The sequence below is a fragment of the Ochotona curzoniae genome, unplaced genomic scaffold (assembly GCF_017591425.1).
Source record: "Ochotona curzoniae isolate NIBS_2020 unplaced genomic scaffold, NIBS_Ocur_1.0 scaffold_1037, whole genome shotgun sequence".
NCBI classification, from domain to species: Eukaryota; Metazoa; Chordata; class Mammalia; order Lagomorpha; family Ochotonidae; genus Ochotona; species Ochotona curzoniae.
This window is the reverse complement of record NW_024467083.1, coordinates 27529947-27546137: the sequence shown is the minus strand read 5'-3', so window position 1 is coordinate 27546137 and position 16191 is coordinate 27529947. Positions and strand designations below refer to the sequence as shown.

The following is a 16191-nucleotide window of genomic DNA, read 5'->3' as shown; positions in this document are numbered from 1 at the left end:
GAAAGTGATGACAGGATGAAATTAACAGAGTGGTCAGTGCTTCCCAGATACCCTGGTTCTGTGGCAGAGATTAAAGATACCTTAAAAAGAAATGGTTAGTAATTTCCTCAAGGATATGATCCCTGAATCCTGGAAGAAAAGGTGGTGTCTTACAAGAGACACCCTGTTGACTTCCATTACCTGACTGGACGTGGGGGAGAGCTAGTCTGAACAGACGGTCATCCCAATCTAAAAGAACATTCAGTTGTACCTGCAGTAGCAATAACCCTAGCCTATCCTCTCTAATAGCAATGATTGTTTTGGAAGCTGCACAGAGCAAAAGAATTTTTAACCTCAGGCCAACAAAGTCTGTGTTTCTGACCTAGAAGTCCTTCAACCCCTAGGAGAGTTATGTTGTCAGTGGCCTGGCATTGGCAGAGCTAACAGAACTCATGGGAAGCCAGCTTCTGACATTGGCAGCTGTTTGTCCAAATCCCTGGCTTTCCACATTGAAACAAGTGCTATCAGAGGCTGGACTGGCCTAGTTGGGTATCTTGAATAGCAAAACACTGGGTAACAATCAATAAGTCACCTGCTACCTAGCACACTGCTCTTTCCCCTGACCTCTGGAACAGCAGACCACAGAGGCAGCCTTTAGGATGTAAGTCAAGGGGAAGTTCAGTACTATCTCTTGTCGCCGACCCACAGCGGCATTACCTATGAGGCACACTCTTGAGGGTCAGGAACCACAACTGGACCTCTAGAGCAAAAGCAGCTGCTTTTAAATGTTTCTCCGCTGCTTTTCTCCCTGTGCATCTTAGCTTTTCTCCCCATAGGTTTTACTGCTTTTGTACCCTTCTTCACTGCCCCATTCTTCTCCCCGTAGATCTTATTGCTTTTGTTGTCCATTCTTTGTCCCCCTTTGCTGTCCGTTCTTCTCCAAATAGGTCTTATTGCTTTTAGCAGCTGCTTTTATACCACTCTCCACCAATCACTTCTCGCCATGGGTCATGTAATGAGTGGTCAGACCACAGAATCTGGCAATTGTCCCCATGGATGGAGTTCTGAGTACAGCAGTCCCATTGTTGGGGGAGAGAAGGAAGTAGTGGTCCCCAAAGAAACGTTCTGAGAGGTAACCCCAGACCTGACTCCTGTATGTGTCAAACCATACCAGGTCTGGCTCAGTCTGTCACTCACATTGGTTTACACACACATACAACTGGTGGTTGTAGCTACTGGGTGAGTTCTGTCTCCAGCCCCATCTCTTATGCAAACCAACAGATGCTGCAGCCCATCCCTGCCAGCACACAGTTGGGCATCACACAAATAGTGGAAATTGTAGCCCAGTCAGAGAAACCCCCAGTAAATCCCACCAGGCCTGCCACCAACACTGGCTCCAGTGTATGATGTTATGTACAGCAGGCTTGTCCAGTCTGTCCCACATCCCATTCAGCTCTTCTACATGTCAATTGGTGCTCTATCCTGGCTCAGACCAACCAGCTCTGCTATCCAGCCCACACTTACGCTGCCAGGTGCTACTGCCTGTCCAATTAGGACCACCCCAGCCTTGCTTTGTATGCTCACTGATAGCAGATGAAGCCCGTCAGAGGGGTACCCACCGTTTCCCCACTGGGCCCACACCCAGCCCTGCATCTTGCACTTTCAAGGAGGTTTTACAGTCAAGCTTCACAGGACTTGCCCCCATTCCCAGCACTTGCCAGCTGAAGCTTTAGCAAAGCCTGACCAGCCTGCACTGAACTCTGGCTCATGCAGGTGCCAGTAGAAACAGTCTCATAGCCTAGCCTGGTTTTTCCTCTAAACCTGCTCACATGCAGGCCAAGGGGTGTTGTAGCCCTGCCTAGCCTGGTCTGCCCCAGTCCCAGTTCTCAATCTTACCAGCCAGAGCAGTGGCCCAGGAGCAGAGTCCTTGCTGCCCTCCAACTACATTCCCCCAACACCCTAAGAATTATGTGTGCTGGTGGGAACTGCATCTCAGTCTGGCATGTCCTGCCTCACCTCAGCATTTGTCTGGGGGTGCTCTACCTACCCCAGTCCCAGCTCAAGCTGATGAGTGCTACAACCTAATCCAGCCTGGATTGCCCCCAGTCCCAGCCCTGATGTGAACTGGCTAGAGTTGTGGCCCAGCCTAGCCCATTCTACACCCCAACCTGGTTCTCACATCTACCAGTGGGTGCTATGAACTGGCCTAGCCTTGCCTGCCCCTAGAACTGACCCACGTGTATGCCAGTGGGTACTGTGACCTCAGCTGGTCTGGGCTGCTCCCAGTCTTGCTTCTTGTGCTCACCTGCAAGGACTGCATCCTAACAGGGGAGTACCCCAAGCTCCTCTGTCATGTTACCTCTCAGTGTTAGATCTCACATTCACTCTGCTGGGTCCTTGGCTCAACTTGACTTGGTCCATCTCCTGTCCTGGAAGGTACAGAAGCCTTGTGCAACTGGCCCACACTCATTCTGGCTCCTACTGTTGGGTTCTACAGCCCAGCCATGGCTTGTCCACCCGGACTCAGCTCTCACATGGTTCAGCAGGCATCCAAACCTAGCCAGTTCATCTAGACCCACCCTGGCTCTTGTGAGCACTAGTGGATGCTGGAATCTAGGCTAGTCTGGCACACTCCAGACCCACTCCACTCCCATTCCAGCTATACTGCAGTCATGTCCAGCCCAGTTCAGCATCCCCATTGCAACTCTCATGCTCACCATTGGGAACCATAACCCAGCCAGGGTGTCCCTTTAGCTCTCTGACCAAGCTTCCTCCCAGTCACAGATATTGCACATGCTGGTAGTTTCTCTGACACAGCCCAGTGTAGCCCATCCTCCATCTTGGCCTTTGTTACCAGATGCTGCAGCCTGGGTTGTCCCAGTCTGTCCCCAGGATCCCAGTTCTGACTGGTGGGTGCTACAGCTTGACCCTGCCCAGCCTGTCCCCATCTCTGTCCTTCATGCAAACTGGTATGTTCGATAGCCTAGTCTGGCATGGCCTTCACTCCATCCTGTCTGGAGTGCCTGCCAATGTGCTAGAGTTTGGCTTTGCTCTGTCCAATCAACAATTCCCTCTTTCCTCCCCACCCCTGGAACCACTCCACACACTTGTTGACAAGTGAGATGCCTTGGCTGGCCTTCCTACACACAGGCCTGAATCAAGTGCTCACCAGCAGGAGTGTGGCCCACCAGGTTAGTTCCCCAAAGAGCCATATCTCACATGTGTCAGTGGGTGCTAGGATCTTACCTACCATGTCCTCAGCCTTTTGTTTGATGGTTTATTTTGCAGCCTGACCTACTCATACCCCATTTCTGGGAACGTATACAGGTGTTTCAGCCTAGACCAGCCAGCCTGTTTCCAACCCCAGGAATGAGTGCCTTGGGGTTTCATGGTCATGCCTAGATTAATCTGTCATCATCCCCAGCTCTTGTGCAATTCAGCGGAAATTACAGTTCCACAGTGGTGAGCCCACTGTTCCCTCACAGAATCTGTTCCCAGACTAGTTCTCTCATGTGCTGGTTAGTGTTATGACCCAGCCTAACATTATCTGTACCCTGTTCTGACAGGCACTATTATCTAGTCCTGACAGGTAGGCCCATAGCCTTAGCTTTAGTGTGTGCTGGTGGTTGGTGAACAGCAGTGATTGATGCTAACTAGCCCAGCTCATGTCTCCCATATGGGCAGGTGCATCTGACTCAGAAATGTCCTTTAGCTCCCCTCCTCCAAACTGCTCTATCAGCCCCCTCAGGTACCTGTGAGTGTAGTGGCCTTGTCAGTGGATGTCCCCCAGTAGTCATTCCTAATTTTCAACATGATCCCTTACTAGTCTTGCTCCCACATATTGCTATACAATCCACAGTGCTCAGGCCCAGGAGTGCATGGGTTCCCCAGTCAGGACTTCGCACACCAGGCTTCTTGTGGGGTTGTGTGCTGGCCTGGAGCTCTGCCGCCCTTTAGGGACCCAAGGTTCTGGCACACATTTTGGTTTGCGATTCTACCCCTCCGTCCACCCATATCCAAGCAGGTCACAGTTCCCCAAGTCCAATCCACCAGAGTTCCAAGCCAGCATGCTAACCTAGGGCTCTCTCCCCTCTGTGCAACCTTGTCCAAGATCAAGCAGTTGAGGAAATCCCTAGGTTCCCCCTGCCTGCCTGGCGACAGTCCCTGCATGCCCACACCAACACCATCCCCAGGACCCTGCAAGTCCATACCCCAGGCCCCCAGGAGCTCCCACAGTGGCAGAAGCCAAGTGCTTCATCAGCCAACTCTGACTTTCAAATAAATAAATAAATAAATAAGGAAATGATATTTCTTCTAAGTACAGTAACTGTAATATCAGTAAATATTAGTACACATTTATCAGTAACTACAGTTGAATATCTTGGGTTGTTCTGAATTCAATTTCCTATCCACATCTTACTTAAAACTTAGTTTAGAAATTAATCAGGGCTTTCTTGTAAGCTTATGTATTAAATGTAGAAGTGTGTCAATATATTTATTTGCATGATGAAAGAGTCAAATTTATGTGTTAAAAGGACTTTCTTAAAAAGCAAGAAATCTTATGTTTACCTTGAACTAGAATAATTTGTAGATTAAAAACATTAGTTCTGTTTGAATAGGTGATAAATCTCTAAAGTCACAAGAATTAAGGAAGGAAAAAGGCCCAAGAAAAAATACCACTTCTTTGTTTTCTAATTTGCCACAGGTAAATTAGGCAAAATGACAAGTAACTGTCTGACTGTGGTTCTCCCATTTCTAATTGTTTTACAAATATTTATATAAGGAGATATATTTTCAAGATTTACTTTATTATTTTTATTGCAAAGTTAAATATACAGGGAGGAGGAGAAACAGAGAGGAAGATCTTCCATATGATGATTCGCTCCCCAAGTGACCACAACGGCCAGTGCTGCACCGATCCAAAGCCAGGAGCCAGGAACTTCTTCCAGGTCTCCCACACGGGTGTAGGGTCCTAAGGCTTTGATCCGTCCTTGACTACTTTCCCAGGCCACAAGCAGGGAGCTGGATGGGAAGTGGAGCTGCCAGAATTAGAACTTACACCCATATGTTGATCCTAGTGCTTTCAAGGTGAGTGCTTTAGCTATTAGGCCACCGTGCCTGGTCCAAGAGATAACTTCTTAAAAAAAATTATTTGGGACTAGTGTGATAGCTCATCTGGTTAATCCTCTACCTGCAAGCGCCAGCACCCCATATAGCCACTAGTTCATGTCCTGGCTGTTCCACTTCCCATTTAGTTTCCTGCTTGTGGCCTGGGAAAGCAGTAAAGGATGATCCAGGGCCTTAGGACCCAGTATCCATGTGGGAAACCTGGCTCCTGGCTTTGGATTAGCTCAGGTTCAGCTGTTAGGGTCACTTGGGGAGTGAACCAACAGATGGAAGGTCTTCAGAAAAAAAGGAAAAAAAAAAAAAAGAAAGAAGAAGAAAAGAAAATTATTTTGACAGGCAGGGTGATAGAGGAACAGATCTTCTGGCCAGGCTGAAGCCAAAAGCCTGGACCTCAATTCCAGTGTTTGCCCAGGGTGGCAGGAACTTTAGCAGTTTGGCCATCTTCTGTTGCTTTCCCAGATGCATTGCAGCAAACTGAATTGGAAGTGGAGCAGCCAGGACTTGAACTGGCAATCATGTGGGATGTGATGTCACAGGAAGCAGTGGCTTAATATGCTGAGCCAGAACACTGGTCCCCCACAGATAAAATTTTTTATGTTGCTGTTAAAATGCATTCTGTCAGGGCCAGTGTTGCAGTGCAGAAGGCTAAAGCTGCTGTCCCTGAAGACTCAGGTCCCTGCCAATGTAGCTTGGAAAGGCAGCAGAAAGTGCCCTGAGTGTCTGGATGCCTGCTACATGGCAGAGCACGAAGAAGCTCCACGCCCCTATCTTTAGCCTGAAGCAGCCCTGGCAGTGCAGTCATCTGGGGAGTAAACCAAGGGATGGAACACCGACCTCTGTCTCTGTCATTGTGCCTCTCCTTCTGTCACTCCTCCAAATAAGTAAGCCAGTTTTAGTACGAAAGTGTACCCTGTTGCCAATAGGCAGCAATCCAAAAACTTACCTCTATTGTCCAGCAGCTACTTGGGAACATCCAACTGCCTGATCTTTCCTGTGCCCTTTCTTCATGATTTCAGCATCCCTGAGAGCTAACACATGTTCATAAAGAAAGAACAGAACAAAACTTCTGCAGATGAGAAGCCATATTCAGTATCAGTACCGGAGGGAAGCCTGAACCCCTGCTTTCCACTTCGTTTGTTCTGCTTCTCAGTTCTCCATGTTGCGACCGAGGTCAGCAGGCCTAAGCAGACTACTTCCACGTTTAGTTAATCTCAAGTCTAATTTAACACATAAATGACCTCTCTGCTACTTACAACTTAGACTCCATGGGGGGAAAGGGGAGGAAGTGAGAGCTGGAGGAGAGAAATTAAATCACGTTTGTAGAACAAAGTCAAACCATTAGCAGCTGGTTCTCCTATTTCCTAAGATAAAGTCTTTTGAATACTCATATGGGAACGAAAAGGTCATAAAAGATAGGCTAGTTACTTTAAAAAAAATCTCAAATTTCTTAAAAAGTTGAGTCAATTGGCATATGCTAATTTATTTTTTTAAAAGTTGAAGGCCACTTCTTTGTTGAGAATATTAAAAACTTGTGGTGGGCGTGTCCATGCCCGGTCACTAAAGGAGCCCACACCTGCCGCAGCAGTCTTGGTGGTTTCAGCTTCCTCAGAATGAGCCCGCACTCTCCATCCCGCCTCCTGGAGCTAGTAGGGAAGTGCCTGATGAGGCTCAAAGCTTAGGCCCTGGCCAATGTGCTGGAGCTGCCCCCGCAGCTCTTCCCATCCCTGTTCTTGGAGGCCTACACTGGGAAGTACTCTGAGATCCTGAAGGTCATGGTGCAGGCCTGGCCCTTTGCCTGCCTCCCTTTGGGAGTCCAGGTGGGGACCACTCACGTAAGGACCTTGATGACTGTACTGGATGGACTTCCTGCTCACTGGAAGGTTTATTCCAGGCCCTTGAAGCTGCAGGTGGTGTAATTATGGGATACTCATGACTTCTGGGTTGTGTGGTGCGGGGGGGGGGGGGGGGGGGGGGGGGGGGGGGGGGGCAGATTATCTCCACTGCCTGAAGTTCAAGTGTCAGAGGCTCCTCACGCAGCACAGTCTGTGCCTGGGGCAAGGCTGACCTTGAAGGTGTCCATTGAGCTTTGCCTCAAGGATGAACCCCTGGACAAGTTTCTCTCCCACCTGTTTCTGTGGGTGGAGGAAAAATTTGCTGCACATGGTTTGTGAGAAGTTCAAGGTCTTGACCAAGCCCATCCAAAATGTCAATGAGGTGCTGGATATCGGAGAGCTGGACTCCACCCGTAAGTGTAAGTATTTTACTCTTGGAAAGTATCCACTTTGGTCAAGATTGCTCCTTACCTGGGCCAGGTGATCAATGTCTGGAAGCTGCATCTCTCCCATAACCCATGAGTCTGCCTCCATGACCCCACAGAAGAAAGAAGAGCTCATCTGTGTGTTTATCTCCCATTTCCACCGTTTGGACGGCTTGCAAGAGCTCCATTTGGACTCCATCTGCTTCCGTGAAGATCACCTGAAAGAGATGCTGAGGTACCTGAAGACACCCCTGGAGTCCCTCTACATAACTGACTGCCTGAACCTCCAGGTGGAAAAATCTCTCATTCTTCATCTCTCTGCGACTCTGCCTTTTAAATAAAGATTTTTTTTTCTTAATCCCAGCAGCTCTACTTCCCATCCAGTTCCCTGCTTGTGGCCTGGGAATATGGTCACTTGGGCAGTGAGTCATCAGATGGAGGATCTGTCTCTCCTCCTCTCTGTAAAAATCTGACTTTGTATTAAAAATTAATAAATCTTTAAAAAAAACAAAAGTAGGATCAATCTTTTGTTTTGTAATCTCATGAATGATAACAATTTTTCATTGTCTGAAGTTCCTTTTATTATATACCTGATTGAATATCTTTTAACAAATGTTTTTGCAAATCTCCATAATTTTTACTTATTTTTCTTTTGTGTTGTCCTTTTGTATTACTGCAGTTGTGTGAGAGCTCTTCTGCTTTAATTATTTGTTGAATATGTTCTACTGTTCATTGCTTTTTTAGACTTTGTTCAGTTTTATCTATGTAAAGACTTTCTGAATTTCCATATGTAAATCTTATTCTCATAGATCTTGGAAATTTGTCTCTTAATTAGAAAAACCTTTCTTATCTTCCAGATTATAAATTTTCGTATACTTCTCCCAGTATTTCTTTAGTTTCACTTTTTTATATTTAGCTCTAAAATTTTTCTATACAGCATGAAGACCTCATTTTTAAATTCTCCAAGTATATACTGAACATTATTTATTGATAATTCATATTTTCCTCCAGTAACTTGAAAAAGAACCTCCTTTATTTATTTTTTTTTTAAGATTTGTTTTACTTTTATTGAAAAGTCAGATATTCAGAGAGGAGGAGGAGAGACAGAGATGAAGATCTTTCATCTGATGATTCACTCTCCACAATGGCCGGTGTTGCACCAATACAAAGCCAGGAGCCTGGAACTTCTTCCAGGTCTCCCATGTGGGTGCAGGGTCCTAAGGCTTTGAGCCATTCTCAACTTGGATTAGAACCAGCGCCCATATGGGATCCTGGTGTGTTCAAGGCGAGGACTTTAGCCGCTAGACCACCGTGCCAGGCCCAAAAAAGAACCTTTTACTGGAAACTAAATTACTTTATATACATGAATCAATCCACTCTTGACTGTTTTCTGATATATTTGTCCTTTTTTTCACAGCAATTACTTTTAAAAAAAAAAAGACATTTATTTTCATTGAAATGCATTTTTATAGAAAGAAGGAGAGACAAAAAGATCTTTCATCTGCTGGTTCACTCCCCAAATGGCTACGGTAGCTAGAGCCAAGTAGATTCAAAGCTAGGCGCCAGGAGCTTCTTTAAGTTCTCCCATATGGATGCAGGGTCCCTAGCACTTGGACCATCCTCCATTCCCCTCCCAGACAACAAGCAGGGAGCTGGATGGGAAGTGGAGAAACCATGACACAAACCAGTATCTATATGAGATGCCACACTTGGAAGTGGAGGATTAACTAATGATCCATTGTCCTGGCCCACAGAATAATGTCTGAATATTGAAAATTTTATAATAATGGATTAGAATGGGAATTTAAGAAAGAAAATCTTTATTTAAAAGGCAGAGTCGCAGAGAGATGAAGAATGAGAGATTTTCCACCTGTAGGTTCATTCTCCAAATAACCGTAAAAGCCAGGGCCAGGTCAGGCTGATGTCAGGTGCCTGGAACTCCATTTGAGTCTCCTACATGGGTAGTAGTGGCCAAAGCACATGGGCCATCTTCTGCTTCTTTTCTAGGTGCACTTGCAGGGAGCTAGATCAGAAGTGGAGCAGCCAGGACTCAAGCTAGAGTTATACGTGTTGTTGTTATCACAGGTGGTGGCTTAACCCAATGTAACACAAAACCAGTCCCTATAATAGACTAATTTTTTTAAATTTGTTAATGTAAAGAGAATGCATTTTGTGTATTTCATAGGTACAGTTCCAGGAAGATGACCACACTTCCTTTACTTCCCCGATCCCCCTCAATACCCTTCCTCCTCTTTCTTCATCTGTTTTTACAAAGACACAAATTCACAGGCTTAATTTACCACTAATCGTAATATTCAGTAAGTAAAAGGACGCAAAAAAGGCCATTGGAGTACAAACATAGGCTAAAAACAACACTCATACCCACAGTGACCATTTCATTCCTATATATTCGTTTTATTCTGTATCAGCTGCCATATACCAGAGAAAACATATGATACTAGTCTTTTTGAAATTGACTTACTTTACTAAGCATAGTGGTTGCCAGATGCATTCATCTTGTTGCAAAAGACAGACTTCCATTCATTTTTATGGTTGAACATTATTCTATAGTGTATAGATACCACATTTCATGGGCAAGAATCTACACTGAACATTTAAAACACCACAGAAAGAAATTAAAAAAAAAAAAAAACTATTTCCCAAATAGATCTATGCTCTCAGTGTAAATTCTAATTGATATCCAAACAGGGTTATTTTGAAAGAAATTGGTAATCTGACTTAGGAGTCTACATGTTAATGCAAAAAAATGCAGAATAACTAAAATCATCTTTAAGGTAAGTACAAATGTGAAATACTTACGCTTAACAAATCTCAACTTTTACAATTGTTATATAATTCATACAGTAGAGGATAGGCACAAAGATAAACAAAATGATTGCCCAATTGGTGCCACCCCAAATAGCAAGATGCCAAGCACCAGCTTCAGAAGCTTATGCTCAACACAGAAGAAAACAGCCACCAATCTATCTCAAAGACTTGAGATTAAAAGGAACTTTTAAAAATTTAAATATTTTTTAATTCAGTGTTTTGAAAATTTCCCCTGAACTATGGATGCTTCTCTCTCTCTCTTTTTAAAGATTTATTTTATTTTTATCGCAAAGTCAGATATTCAGAGAGGAATATCTTCCATCTGATGATAAACTCCCTTGGAAAATGGGCATATTCCATTGCTCCAGTTGTGCTTCTAAATGTCATGACTGCTGGGGTTGAATACAGTAGTCAAATTATATCACAATGGTGGCAGTTCTGTAACAGTGGAAATCTTTGGTGAGACACAGTCCTGCAGAAGCTTCCTGACTTTGCCTCCCTCCTTACAATATGCCTAAACTTGTCAGATGAAAATTCATAAGTCTATAGTGAAGGACCATCAGGCCCCCTGCACTGCTGCACACCACTGCAGGTGCAATTTCCCTTAGAGTGTGATACTGCACTGCTCCAACAGGCAAGCCCCACAAGTGATTAGTGCCTGACAAGTTGGATCAAGATCCACTTTTCTTCTGAGGATTTTAATTCAGGAGCCAGGAGCTTCTTCCAGATCTTCCACAAGGGTGCAGGGTCCCAAGGCTTTGGGTCATGCTCTACTACTTCCCCAAGCCACAGGCAGGGAGCTGGATGGGAAGTAAAGTAACTAGGACACAAACCTGCACCCTTTGGGAATCTCGGCACTTGCTGGAGAGTTAGCCAGCTGAGCCATCATATGGGCCTGCAAGGTTCTTACTTTGGCATTTTCCCACCTGCTGGAGCTGCATTCCTTGGTTCCTGGGCCCCTCCTCCATCTGCAAAGCCAACAGCTCAGCATTTTGTCTTAGTTGTACACATGGCTTCAATCTCTCTTATCGATACTCCTCACCTTTCTTCTCATAAGATGTTTGTGATTTCCATGAGCCCACTCTGATAACCCAGGTGATCTTCTAGTCTGTTAGGGACTCAACCTACTGGTGAACCTGCCCACTTCAACACATTGCTTTCAAAAGAATATCTATGTCAATAGACCAGGCTCCAGGAAGAAAGACATGGAGTAAGACTAGTGCAAGCACTTCCCGTTGGAACAGGTTAGAAGAAATTTCCATAGTGAGAACATGATCAGATGGTTGCGTGTGCCTGCAGGAAAGATTGGGAAATGCAGTTCCTGCATAGGCAGCCTCTGGCAGCCGCAAGTACACTGTGCCGTAAGAGAAGAGAACAGATTTTCATGAACGGTGAGTAGTATCTGCTACCATTCTAGTTGCTAAAAGTCTGTATTCACTTTTCAGGACTCCTTACCCTCACTCCAAATCGCATCCAAAAGGATCACCCAACTCCAGTTCTGGGGATTCTGGGTGACATGCTAGCTTCACTCTGGTTCGCATGTGCTTGCATGAGGTTCAGCAACTCCAGTACCTAATAAACCACGATATCATGGAAACATGATAATGGCACACGAGAAAGCCATCTTTCTGGCTTTCCTTCTCTCTGTAACTCTGCCTTTTAAATAAAACTTAAAACCTTTAAAAAAATTTTTTTAAATCATTTTCCTGAAATTTATAAGGAGATAAATTTAGATAACTGTATAAAAGGGGGGAAAAAAAAGAACTCTGCTTTTTCTACCTAGGAGAAAACAGCTATAGAAGAAAAGAGATTTAATGACAAAAGGCATTCTTTTTGGTAGTAATTTCACAGGATACTAAAGTTTTTGGAGCAAAATGAAAAGAGAATCAAAAGCAAAAACCTGAATGGAACATTTTAAAAATGTAAGAGCTATTTGATTAAGTTGCCTGAATATGGCTAGAGAGGTTAGTGATATTTTACAATAACTCCTTTGACAGAACTACATCAACTAGTAAAAAAGCACTTTGCTTTTTCCTGGAAAAAAATTATTCTTTACCCTTGAGCCTTCTTCTTTTCACTTTTCCATGTTCCCCACAATGTATGTTTACTATATTTTCATCTAATTTAAATCTTGCAAGGGGCAGAAATCTTTTTAATAGAGTCAAATGATTTCCCAAGCCAATAACCTATTTTTAATTCATCCATTCATTTTTATGTGAAACACAAAGATACACAGAGAAATCTCCCATATGCTGGTTCACCCTCTAAATGCCAGCAGTAGCCATGAGTGGGCCTGGCTGCAGAAACTACCTGGGCCTCCCACCTCCCACACGAGTCGTAGGAATCCCATTTTTTTTTTAAATCATGTCTACATAATTGATCAGGATGGGAAGGGGTGAGGATTAGGGGAAAGAGGATGAGACCATTGTTTCCAAACTTTCTTTTCTTCCTCCTGTATCTGGGGGAAGAGGGGAGATGAGAGAAGAAACCATACCAAGCTGTGGGGAGCCGTGCAGTTGGGTCAGATGGCATGGGTGTGTGATGAGCACCACTCCTCAGTTAGCAAGGCTGCGAGGACTTTCTGACTGCGAGGCAAGGCCCAGCAGAATGTCTCTGGTCACCTCATTGCTGCCTCACCCATTGTATGGAACTCAATCACCTCTCTGATGTTTCATAGAATTCTTCTGAGGGTGTTGTTGTTTTTCTGCTAATGTGAAGTGATTCCTGTAACTGGTATGACACCTCAAATTGATCTATCATGTTATGATAAAAACACCTATAGTAAGGCTATGACACACAGTTGAAAGTATACAATAGTACAATTGAGCCCACTATGTTTCCAAACATCCTGTTATGTGCCCACTTTTGTCCTGAAATTTGCCCTAGTATAAGTAATGTTTTCTTTAAGAAATGGCTTGATAATATCCTGGAATAGATGGCAATCATGGAGGCACAAAGAGTTTGTTTACCATGCTCCTCGAACTGTTACAACACATGATATGACGCATTTTAGTTTATCACAAGAAAGCAAAATATGTGGGGCATCTTCTAAAAGGAAACAAAACAAAACCCCCTCGAAATGGCTTAAATCTCAATCTTATACTGGCATTTATATTTAGGGAAAGAAAACAATTTATAAAAATTTCTATCTTATATTGGCATTTATATTTAGGGAAAGAAAATAGTTTATATAGATGAAAGGAAGTTTCTTGTAGAGGCCCTCTGTTTGTAGATTAGCTGAATTGCCTTGATCCCTTTCACTGCCCTTTAACAAAAGAATAAAAAACAATTGAATCAGCACTAGGTGAAGGTGACAGTAATTAATGCATGATTTGATTATAAGATTTAGCAAAGAATCTGTTATATGCTTTTATAAAATCCTTTCATTTATGATCTTTTAATTCTGTATTCTTAATATTTTAATCAATATTAGTTTGTGTTTAGTAAAAATTGATTTTGAGTATAAGTAAACTACTTGTCACTATGTAACTGCATGTGCTGCCAACCGTGGAGTTCCTGGCTTCAGCTAGGTGATTGCAGGTTTCAATGAGTAATGGTTTGCTAAGAATGTTTTCTTTGAAATAGAAAAATATTTTTTAGGATTGCTTCTTGCATTTTCATAACCATGATGTAATGAAAAATGAAACAATTGGATGTTGTGCAAAAACTTGTGATGATTTATGTATAAATAAACAAGGCAACTTTTCTGAGTTGTCCATTATGAGCATCAAGTCATAGTGGTCCGTGTCTTATCTCTTCCTATCATCTTGCCAATCCACGCATCCTTTGCAAGCTCTCAGTCAGCTGGAGCTGGTCCCCGGCACCAAGCCTCCAATTGCCTTAGTATCCAGGAATGGGTAATAGCTATCCGATGTCATCCCAAGGTCCCTAATGTGGAGCATGCTCCAAGGGTTCTGCTCAAGTGGTTGTGATAGTTCTGGAATGCTGTCAATTAAAAAAAAATGTAAGAGCTATTTGATTAAGTTGCCTTGATATGGCTATTGAGAGATTTGTGGGGTTTTGATAAATAGCTCCTTTGAAAGAACTACATCTAAAGGATGAGGAAGTGCTTCCAAGGTCCATTGGCTGACATAGTCCACCTTAGAGTCTCCATTCACCCAGATATTTGCTGTCAAAGCTTGGCTGGGGTAGTTGTCCAATTTGTTCTGCCTTCTATCCTCTGCTATGGTACCAGATGTCCTCTGCATGCCCCAGTGGACTGCCATATCCTCCATGTGCGTCCAGATAGACCATCCACTGCTTAGTCTTAGACACTGAGGAGGCGCAGTTCTGACACATGCACTCCATGGTCAGACTACAGATCCTGCAGTTCTCCCCACAGTTGCTGGAGTTCTGAGTCCAGTGATTCAGTTTTTGGGGGGTGGATTCTGAAAGAAACTTTGAAGTGATTTCAGAACTAACTCTTGTGTGTGCTTACCAGTATAGTGTCTGGCTCAGTCTGTCACCCACATCAGCCTAAGCACATACTCGTAGCTATAATTGATAGGTCAGTTCTGTCTCCAGTCCTTACCAAGCCTCCACCTCTTACCAAGACAATGGATGTTGCAGCCCAGCCCAACCCAGCCCACTATATACTTGCATCCCTCTCTCTGAGGACCCCCCATTCTCGAGTAGCTGCTTCTTGCCTCCCAGGGAAAACATTACCACAAAGACGGAATTGGGAGCAGGGCCTTGGATCCAAATCCAGGCCCACTGATATACATTGTGGACATCTTGAGCAGTGTGACACCTGCCATGCCAGCACTCCTGTCCTCTTGCATCTCTCACACCCATTTTCAAACGTCTTATAAAGTAGTCACAGTAAGGTGGGCTCTAATTCATCTAAAAGTGGTTCCACTAAAATGCCATGAGATGCATGGGTTAGACAGAGAAAGGGGATGCAACAAAGAGAAGAGAAATGGAAGACAAAGGATTTGTGGCCTCATAAGTAAAAAATCCCATGGTGCGAGAGCAGTGTATGCAGTGACCCAGTGCCTGTGCACAGGGACAAACTGGCTGACTCGCATTCCTTTCCTATCCACCTGCTTGCTGTGTGATCTTCTGTGGGTTGGTTAGCTTCTCTGTGTCACTATTTCCACAAAACATATGTGGGGTGATGCTAGGGCTGGCCTCATGGGGTTGATGAGATGATCTCATTGGCTGATTAGCAAGAAACTGTTTTTGAACTCTACAGTGTAAGCTCTGAAAACAAAACAAACAAACAAAAATCTGATCACCGACCTGTGGCGAATACTTCCAGAGTAAAACTAGTAAGTCAAACCCCCAGGCCTAGCATTGCTTGGCACTGAGCCCCCTTAAGAAGACTTGAGTCAGGAAATGGTAGGAGGGGAGCAAGAAACAACCCATAGCATCACTCACAGTGTGTGCCTCTCACAGCACCTGACAGCTGTCAGAATAGAAGCCTGATTCCATGTGTGAAATTCTGCATCCTTTTTGTGGGCAGTTCTACAAGGTTGATTCTGCTACATTTTATGTTATATTTTATTAGTGGATATTGTGGTACATGGAAAACCCATCCTGTTATCATTGCAATTAGCAGTTTATGTTTTGTTCTCTCTCCTTTTAAAAATATTTTTATTTGAAAGGCAGATGTACACAGAGAAGGAGAGATAGAAATCTCTCATCCACTGGTTCACTCCCCAAACGGCCACAGGGGCCACAGCTGAGCTGATCCAAAGCTAGGAGCTCCCCAGGGGAGGCGGGGGAGTCTCCCACGGAAAGGCAGGGGCCCAAAGACCTGGGTCATCCACTGTGCTTTACAGGCCATTAACAAGGGGGCAGGACGGGAACTGGAGACACGAACTGGAGCTCACTTGGACTGCCAGCAATTGCAGGTGGAGGATTGGCTGTTGGGCCACCTCGCTGGCTCTCTTCCGGGGATCTCTCACGGGCTGGAAACAGCGCCACTCCTCTTTGCTCTCTGACACAAGGCTCATTCCTACCCTGGGTACCAGTCCTTCGGTGTCACTTGTTCTATC

General features: G+C 44.4%; 1 pseudogene; it reads left to right on the top strand.

The window, feature by feature from the left end:
• Positions 1–6716: 6716 nt before the first annotated feature.
• LOC121168741 lies at positions 6717–7704 on the top strand (annotated as a pseudogene).
• Positions 7705–16191: the final 8487 nt, after the last annotated feature.